Raw genomic sequence first — 9214 nt, forward strand, 5'->3', positions numbered from 1 at the left:
ATGTACATATAGCACTCAACTTAATTCATACAGATTTCTGTCTCTCTGCTTTCAAATCTGGTGTTACTTCTACCCACATCCTGCCTGTCATCCATCTCTTCTTTTCTAATCTATATAGCGATAAGCTAGAAAGAACTAAACAATGGCTCTCAAATCAGGTACTCAGACTAGTCATATCACCTTATCACTTTTCATATGAAATTTTTTTTAAAAAGATTTTATTTTTTTTATTTATTTATTTGACAGAGAGAGAGGCAGGGAGAGAGGGAGCACAAGCAAGGGGAGCACCAGAGGGAGAAGCAGGCCTCCTGCGGAGCAGGGAGCCCGATGCGGGGCTCGATCCCAGGACCCTGGGATCATGACCTGAGCCGAAGGCAGACGCTTAACGACTGAGCCACCCAGGCGCCACCTCATATGAAATTTTTTAACTAGAAAAAGTTTTTGTAAGCACCGAGCACAATGTCCCAAATATACAGGACTTCATTTCACATTTTTAAATAAGTGAGTAAATAAGTATATGAAGTTAGTAGCAAATAAATAAGTAAGCTTGGGAGATAGGCATTTTGCTAAAATAAAACTAGGAAATTGAGGCAGGCAGGAGAAAATCTTTCGAGCATTAAAACAAGAGTGAGCATTTTGTAATCACAGAGTACGCATTCACAGAGGACATGAGTTGTTCTAAGACCATTGCTTGCATAAGAACGGTATTTTTGCAAAGGGCAATGGAGGCAGGCTCTTGGACCAGTTAAGTTTGATAAAGTTCTTTGTCGTCAGTTTCCATATGAAACTTACTTGTTCAAATGACAATAACTACATTTTCTTTTTCGCTTTTAATTGATCTTTTTATTCTTTAGCCATTCCTCATGGAAGATAAGGGTTTTGATAATGTAACCAAGAAATTCTTCCAAGGTCTCCTTCTGGGAACTCAACAACTTAAACCACAGTTACACCTCCACTGACACATTCTTAAATACTACCTTACGTTTCTGCCAAAAAAAAAAAAAAAACAGGAAACCTACTCTCTATCCAAATATCCCTTTACCTCTTCTTTAAAAGCCTTCTTGCCATTAGAATGACAAAGTTATTTTAGTGGTTCTCCCACTAATTTAGTGTTTGGGGCAAATTGCCTAGTGGGAAAACACTCAATTTAATGGCTAATGAGAAATCTACTTTGAAGCAACTCCTGAAGGAAATCTTAAAAAAGAACAGCTAAAGTTGTGTTTGTTTTCTCTTCCCATGGCAAAACAACCCTAGTCACTTACTAATAACACACTCTATTTCATCTCTGAATTCTATAACACTCATAAATTTCGGAGATACTTACTCTTAAATTAAAAGATCCTCTTAACCTGTTCAGCTTTTCCTATTCTCCAAAGCACTTTTCACCTTCTGACATACTAGATGATTTATTTATTTAATACATTCATTTGTTGTTGTCTGTACACACACGCACTAAAATGAAGGCAAGAACATTTGTCTGTTTTATTCACTAATATATCCTGAACACCTTGACACATGGTAGGTGCTGAATATGCATTTCTTGGAATGAATAAATGAATGAACCAAAATCTCTTGCCATTTTTTATTTCAAATTGAAGTTACATGGAGCATAACAATGTATTAACTTCTGGGGAAGGCCCTATATTTAATAAACTTGAGTTCATAAACTTGAAATCTAGATTATCATACAGGTTCATGCAAGCACAACCTAAATAAATGATTTTTTCCTAGGCTCTAGCCAAACATGCAAAATAAGTCAACCGTACTCACACTGCAATATCCATCGACATCTTGAAGATTTTTATTTATTTATTTTTTTATTAAACCTAGGCATCCATAGTGGGAAAGATTGAAATCTCAACTAATATAATAATAAAACATTCTTAGAAAGACATATCCTGCGGGAATATGACAGCTCCAAGCATAGTATTTCTTTCAGGTGAAAAGATATCATTCTTAACATAACTATTCGACTCAAAAGCTATCTGAGAGAGTAAATTATTCAAAAACAGGGAGGCTAAATCCTGGGGTCCACAGCATTTCTCCAACCCAAATAGGAGGAGGTTTGGGGTTGGTCTCCTAACATTTTCATGGTTTCAATTTGTTTTTCAAATGAACTTAGCGCAATACATTTAGTTAATGTCTTCTTACATTTCTACAGGTCTATGCCTACTTTAGACTCCAAACGCTTAAGGGTATTCAGACTTCCAAATGCTAGAGAACCACATCTTATCAAAAAACAATAAAACCTGTTGGTAAGTACTTAAGAAACATTCAAGTTTTGAGAACTTATCTTTTGGACCTTGAAAAAAATCTGAAAAACAGTTCCTGAATTTCTCTAAGTCTACTTATTTCTTATTAGAATTAATAATGCTTCAATATCAGCTTGAGAGAACCAAATGATCCTAAAACAATTGCCCAGCATTAATGTGAGCATTTGCAAGCAAGCAAATCTATTTGAAAATTATAAGCTACATAGAGGCCAAAAATTGCAAAGTAACTGCATTAAAATGAATAAACAAATTATGGTGGGGAAAGGGATAAACAAAGCAAGCAAGCAAGCAAACATAAAAAACTCCCCGCAATGGAGAAACACATACACAAAGTAAATACCACTTACTTGGTTAGCAGTACAGTAGCAGTATTGGGTAATGTCAGCCCTACACTATTAATTATTGACTTGACCCTCAGCAAGTAGCTGAATCTACTCCATTCTCAATTTTCTCCTTTATACATAGGATTTTGGATTAGATAAAATGGTTTTAGTTTCAAAGGGAAAGAGATTATTTTACAAAGTTCAATATGTAAAACAAAACAAGAGGAAAATTGCAGGGCACCAGAGTGTGACCTGCTTGCCTCTTTGGCTCTCACCTCCACTCTGCCCCATCTTTCAACCCCCTTATGTCTCTGAGGAACCTTCATAAAACCTTTGGATGCACTTTGTGAAAATTTCTGGAAGGAATGGTGTCAATGGACCACTCCAATGCCTAATGTTCTTATTCTCTGTAAGATGGGTATGAGTAGTGATAATCAATTTAAAGTTTTTCTGTTTCTCTACATCATGTATAATTTTATAATCATACTCATGAATATAATGCTTTCAGAGTGGATATGAGGCATAAAGAACAGCAATTTTGTACTTATTCTCAAAGATAGATATCACACTTCAAGATAGTAAATCAAGAAAGTATTGAATTTTTACAATTAGCAGTCAAAACACATTTGCTTGTAACTTTTAAAACAAGATGGAGAGACAGAATAAAAAGTCTCTTGTCATTGGTTTGATATGTAATTCTAAGAAGACTTTCAGCTTTAAAATTCTGATGTTAATATTAAGTCAACTGGTCAGTGAATATTATACTGTTTCTAATGTATCTTTAACAACATTACAAAAAAAAAAAAAAAAAAAAAAAAACCTTTGTACCTTTCAGAATAAACCTGAGCTTTAAAATACTTCCCAAGAGCATGCTCTTATGTGAGAGAGTTTATCTGATGTTCTTACATTAAAAACAAAAAGGAGAGGGGAGTTAGAATTGGGAGTTAGAATAGCAGTTAGAATTACAATAAGCTTAAATATGAAATTGTTAACCAACTGAGATATTTTCTATCTACCTGCAATAAAACATAGAATTTAGCTGTGTATACTGCCACCTATAATTCACTGAAATATAACACATTCTTCTCAGATAAAAAAAGAAAATTCGCAAATGTTGCTGAACACAATACAAATCAGCAGGGATTCTGTGACCATCAGCAATTTAAGAGAACAGCGCCATATTAAAATGATGTTCTTAAATGCCATAACCTTTAATTTTTAATCCATTTTATTCATAATTATTAAAGTTAGAATAAACTATAAAATCAATAACATTTCTGTCTTTATATCTAAAATTCTTCTTCATATGTAAAATTTCAGAGCACAGAAACAGAGTTCTTGTTATAGTCTCCAATCTATAAATCAGATCTCATGCTCCCAAGCACGTCCTTATTTTAAACATAAAAATGTTACGTAAGTTATGAGAAAGCCACCTAAATCCAAGCTACTAACTTTAAGGGTGAGAAAAAAGTGCACTTTTTTAAAGGGGCATTCATTTTAAAATCATAAATGAATTTTCCCATCCTAGATTAATTCAGGTGTGCTATTAAAAAGAATCATGGCAAAGATGAATAAATTTTTAAAATAAATAAATCATGTGCTCTAGGTTGATATTTACTTTTTTTTTTTTTTTTTTGCCTTTCAGAGGTAAATCTTATATATTTAATTCTACAAAAACAGTTAAATAAAAAATGATATACTAAAACATGAATGAAAAAACAAAAACCTTTTAGACAAATTTTAATGTGAATTTCAGTAAGAAATAGCCATAAAAACAACAGTAACTTAGTTTTCCAATAAGAAGACATTGTCAAAGCTATCTAAGCATGTTAGAAATACTCTCCACTTGGGGGGACACCTGGGTGGTTCAGCCGGTAAAGCGTCTTTGGCCGAGGTCATGATCCTGGGGTCCTGGACGGAGCTCCCCATCGGGCTCCCTGCGCAGCGGGGAGTCTGCTTCTCCCCCTCCCTCTGCCTGCCGCTCCCCTGGCTTGTGCTCGCTCTCTCCCTCTCTCTCTCTCTCTCAAATGAATAAGTAAGAAAAAAAAAAAACTCTCCACTTGGAATCTGAAAAACAGGTTATTATTTCAAAGTCTCTCTAACTGAAAGAAACCTCTTAAGAGTTTCTGGGATCTCAACACCAAAAATTGGGAATTTTTCTAACCCGGGTAATGAGGAATATATTGAAAGGCTAACAATATTAATTCCCCTCCTCCCACGTCAATGTCAAAAGGAACTCACGTTGCAATAAAGGTCCAAAAATTTCAAGCCTCGATTTCCCCTTGCAGAATCGCCATCTGTGGCCACCATCAGCAGTTTCAGTAACAGGGGATCCCAGGATCGCCTCCCAGGAGAAGGCTACTGTCTCCACTTGAGGGCCTCACGCTGTGGGAAGAGCACAATTTCTGCTGTCTCTCACATATCTGTTCGGGAAGTTCTTTTACTTGCCTTCAGGAGTAAACCCGAAGAGCACAACGTCAAGCCCCGTTGCAAGAAAAGCATCTGGAGTGATGTAAACGCGCCACGTGCGGAAGGATTTCAGTCTAAAACCGAAACCAAGCTTCTGAGTTTCCGAAATGGAGTATCTCACGCATGCGCTCTTAGGGAAACCTAGGCCTGATTTGCTGTGAATGCCCATTAAAAAAACTGTGCTCGCTCGCTCTCTCTCTCTCTCTCTCAAATGAATAAATAAGAAAAAAAAATACTCTCCACTTGGAATCTCTGCATTTAAAAAAGAGGGAAACTTCTCTCTGGGCAAAGGAACATCCACGAAGAATCTTTCCCTCTCCTCAAGCCCAGTAAACTTACTGCTTGGATTCTGGCTGGACTTCCCACTCTTTGCACTCCTTGCCCATTGCAGCCTGCTGAGGCCCTCAGGCTCGCAAAAGCTTGGTATATTTTGCCTTCTGATTTGCAATTCTTTTGCTATTCCTGAATAAACTCAATTTCTGGTAATTCAAGTTTACCTTTTTTTTTTTCAGTTGACAGATGCTATCATAAATCTAATTATCCCATGGTTTTATATCTTTTAATAAATGCTCAAATCCAGCGGGGAATTCATTTTCATATATCATGAAAGATGAAAAACTAAACCTTTTCACAACAGACATGAAACTTCTCCATTTTAAACTAAGCAGACTTCAACATATAGCATCACCTGATGTTGTGTGGTCTATCCTGTTTCATTGATACTTTTTTTTTTAATTTTCCTATACCAAAAACATAGTTTTAACTACTATGCCTTTTTTCTTCCTAAAGTGTGTACTTTACCTTTACACTGAAACCCTTTCATTCTGGTCAACTAATCCTGACTTTACTAGTCTGTGAAAAACCTCACAGGATTACTCTTAATCTTGCATATGTAAAATAGTTGTCAGACTATTACAGAATTATTTCCAAACTCCATAACATCTAAACCACAATATAGGCCTGGCAGTTATGGAATAAGGAAGCTGGGGGATCTGAAAGAAAAAAAAAATATGTATCTATATACACTAAGGCAACCAATAGCCTTTTCTTGAAGAGACATAATTCCATTTCAGGTGATTGAGGAATAGAGAAGCTAGAAGCAAGACAGTGTCCCCTCTGGCTTGAAATTCAGTATATCGCTTTGAGTCTACGAAGTTAATCAACATTTCTTTTTAACTGAACCCTGAAGTACTCTTCTAAATTATAGTATCTCCTGATTCTATCTGAAGCAGCAAATGTCCTCCCATCTCGTCTATGTTTACCCTTAACCTCTAACATTCTAATCACAGAGGACTCCTTAGCTTGTCATGACCTTATAAAAGGAATAAAACACTTCAGAATATTGGCCATTTTACTTACTCTATTCATATTTGTATGCAATGTCAACATAGTATATATGAAATAGGGTGAAAATTAGAAAACAAAATCATAATTACATATCACTTTTGAGTAGTAGTTGGAGAAGAAATGCATTTCATTATTTGTAAGCACTTACACAGTGAACTTTCCGTCTTAGTTTCCTTTGCAATAACCGACTTCAAAAGACCTTTCTCAAATACGGATTATTAAAAACATAGATTGTGGAATTGAGCAAAATATCTTAGAAATACCTTTTAAGATGAATAATAATAGAAAGTTAAAAGATCAATCATTCATTTATTTAGTCAGCACATTTTTATGAAGTACTGGTTATGCAGCCAAAAAAATCCATCAAAAATGTGACCATTTAGCTGAATGTTTGTTATGTTCCTTAGACTTAAGTAATAGTTCTCTCTCTTATCTGTCCAGCAGAATGAAAATATGTTCTTGTTAAGTTAGATACTTAGTATCTAATTAACTTAGTCTGAGTAGGAAAGGTTAAAAAATGGTTTGAGAAAATCAGCAATCAGCACTTCATCATTAGATTAGCAACAGCCAAGGTCCTCAAATATGTATGCTAATGAACAAGCAATAATATTATGTTTTGTCATAATTCTAAGGCTGAACATTGGCTATTAGCCCAAACCATACCAAAAACATTACTCAGGTATATACGCTAAATGAGGATCTCACCCTTGTCTGCTGACCTTAAATTTGGCCAAGTTCTTGCAGGTGGTGATGGGGAGGAAAAAAACCAATGAAACAAAATTAAGGTCTTCAGACATTGTAGATTTAAGGAAATGAGTCCAGAGTCAGGATATTGCCCCACAACTGAAAAGATTAATTTGCTGTTTTTATGATCTCTACAGAAAAGCTTTTTGCTATCACTGCCTTCGCTTCTTCACTGTGCAAATCCCTCTAACCTGCTTCAGATAGTTTTGAATCATAACAAGGGGTGCTTGGGTGGGTCAGAGTGACCAACTCTTGATTTCGGCTCAGGTCTTGATCTCAGGGTCCTGAAATCAAGCCCTGGGTGAGACTCTGTGTCTGCTTGAAATTCTCTCTCTCCCTATGCCCCTCCCCTGCCTATTCATGCATGCTCTATCTCTCTCTCACTCAAAAATCAATCAATCAATCATAACAAAAACTGCCCTTTTCTGGAAATCTTTGCTTAACTAATTGGTTTTATTCTAGTCTTTTCTTTATTCCTTATGCATTTGGTGGTCATAGTCATTATATGTTTTAACAGGATTTTTCATACTGTTCAATAAAGTTATTCAAACTTTTTAATGTATATTCTTTATATATCAAATTGAGTATGAATCCTTAAAAAAAATATCCATGATTTACATTTTTTTCTACTCTTTCAGTATTCCTATGACTGTGCTCTTATCACACCAGCACCCATGCATGTTTTTGCTTCTAAAATTATAAGAAGCTGCTGAAGAGAATACTAATAACAGCAATATTAGGCAGAAAAATTGCAAGGAGAAGGATGCTGGGGAGAAAGTCAAATACAGTTGAGGCTTGAGACTCAGAATTGGTCATTCTAATAAACTCATTCTATTTTAAGTAATTGATTTTCACTAATTTGTTTTTAATTTTGAGAATTTTAGTACTCATTAGCATGAATAGAGTAGTAGGTATTAAGGCTTTACATCAAGGAACTAGAAGAAAAATAAGTGAATCTATGAAATTAGTGTACTTTAATCCTAAAATTTTGATAAATACAGAAGTAAGAAAAACAAATTTCTACAATGAAAGAGCATGTTCTTATCAAAATGATTTTTAAAATCTATCTACATATCAGTATTAGTATTATCATACAAATTAAATAGAAATTAGATATTTTCTAATAATTTTTAAATTAAATAGAAAATTTAAACTTATCTGGAAGAAAACAAAAGTTTTAAAATAAAACGCAATTATGAGAAAAGGTCATTACTGATTTTTATGTCTTGGTGCCTAGTTAAAATGTTGTTAGTTTAGTCTTCTTCATTTATTATTTGCATCCAATCTTCAAAATTATATTATAATTTCCTGTAAAATAGAAACAATGTGAAACCGTTTTTGCACCTCAAAGTAAATACTTTAGTTTGCATTTCATAAAGGAAATAAAATCATTACGAATCAATGCCAATTATTCTCAATAAGTATCTTATTTAAGGACACTTCATTCAAAACATCTTGCTATAATAATATTTAACATTTACTGAGAGTCTACTATGGGCCAAGAATTTTACATAGAACATTTTAGTTAAGCCTCACAATGACTCAACAAGGTCAATATATATCATCATATTTTAACAGATGTTCAGCATGTTTGATACACTTTGACAGAGTTTCAAAGGAGTTAAGTAATGTGTCCAAGTTCAAATATTTTGAGAAGCAGGGATTTGAGCCCAATTTGGCTTGATTGTCAAGTTTATGTTCTTCATACTTTACTGGACCATTGCCTTCCACAGTTGGGTACCTTGAGAAATGAGTAAGATATAGAACTACCCTGTAGAGCCTACATTGCACATACTCTGAGTGACTGGTATACTTCTAAAAGAAATATGATATTTTCCTCTGTCCATACTTATTATCAAAATAATAATGTGTTTTACTTACAGTAGGTAAATAAGATTCCATAATCATCTTCCTTTGATTCTTTCTTTCCGTATTAAAATTGTTTTAAAGTTGTTTTCTTCCATTTTCTGCTGGCATAAAATTGTCAGACAAATTTATTTAACTTTGAAATTTCAAGTTAAAACAATCTTTTCTGAGCAACACTGAAGAAATTAGTAT

The sequence above is a fragment of the Phoca vitulina genome, unplaced genomic scaffold, assembly GCF_004348235.1.
Source record: "Phoca vitulina isolate PV1807 unplaced genomic scaffold, GSC_HSeal_1.0 scaffold14, whole genome shotgun sequence".
NCBI lineage: Eukaryota > Metazoa > Chordata > Mammalia > Carnivora > Phocidae > Phoca > Phoca vitulina.